Below are 1,459 nucleotides of genomic sequence, written 5' to 3' on the forward strand. Positions count from 1 at the left end.
CACCCGTATAAAATTCAACTTGTGCAGGAATTACAGCTAAAATATCCAACTTTACGACGAGCTTTTGTTGAAACAATGTTGGAACGCTTTTGGAGTTTCAACAATATTCTGTTCTCCGACGAAGCCCATTTTAACATAAATGGGCATGTCAATAAACAGAATCGCCGTTACTGGGCTGCAGAGAACCCACGTGCAAAACATCAAAAGCCTCTGCATTCGCCGAAAGTAACCGTTTGGGCGGCCATATCAGCGCACGGAATTATCGGACCCTATTTCTTTGAAAATGAACAAGGACAATCTGTCCATGTAAATTCTGACCGATACATAGGGATTTTTTCTTAGCGCAACTGCAACAATTTGAAGCCTATAATCGTGCGACGTGTTTTCAACAAGATGGCGCGACATGCCATACATCTAATGCCTCTTTGGCGGTCGTAAACGAGATGTTTGCTGGGAAACTGATATCGCGCCGAGGTGACATTGCATGGCCACCTAGAAGTCCGGATCTAACACCACCGGACTTTTTTATGTGGGGATACCTAAAAAGTAAAGTCTACTCCAATAACCCAGCAACAATTAATCAGTTGGAGACCAATATCAGAGAAGAAATGGCAGCTATTCCCCGCGCAATGTGTGAGCGAGTTTTTACCAATTTGAAGTTCAGATTCGAGGAATGTTCGCGGCGCGACGGTGCACACCTGGATGATGTTATTTTTAAGAAATGAATTTCCCGGATGTCTATTTTAATTGAAATAAACATTTGTATGTGAACTGTATTTAGTTTTTTTATTATATTTTTTTCAAATTCAAATTCTTTCTGGCCCACCCCATCGAGTATAGTTATTTTTTATACAAGTGCGGAAAGTTAGTCATTATTCACGAGTCTCGAGACAAGTGAAAATGGCAAATCCGCACGTGTATCAAACGACGTTTTTTAATACATTTGCGAAAAAACTACATTGAAAGTAAAATAAAACAGTATTAAAAAAAGTTAATGAAAAAGTTTTGGCCGATTTTTTCAATATGGCAACTGTTGCCAGTTTTCAGCCACATTAAAATTATTATTTTAATACTCACTTCCGGTTATTGTTAATACTCAATCAGCCATCTTTATGGAAAATATTTTGGTATTTTTAAATGTAACCTGTTGTTTTATAAAACACCTATGCAATTTAAACAAATAAGATGTTTGTAAGTAAATATAAGTTTTAATGACGAATGACTTATGTCACAAAGTACGTAAATATTAAATAAATATACAACCTCTTTAGTTCTATGTTTAAGAATTGAAACAATAGTAAATAAAAAGAAAATGGAAAGTAGAAAGCACTAGTGCGAAAAATTCAACTTTCGGCACGATTTGTAGTACGAAAAATACTACGTTTTGAGCAACTGTATTTAAAACATCTTTTGTAAAGAGAGAGAAAACACGAAAAATCTAAAAAAAAAACATGTACAA

This window comes from Hyposmocoma kahamanoa, unplaced genomic scaffold, assembly GCF_003589595.1.
Source record: "Hyposmocoma kahamanoa isolate Upper Pololo Valley unplaced genomic scaffold, ASM358959v1 202, whole genome shotgun sequence".
Lineage (NCBI taxonomy): Eukaryota > Metazoa > Arthropoda > Insecta > Lepidoptera > Cosmopterigidae > Hyposmocoma > Hyposmocoma kahamanoa.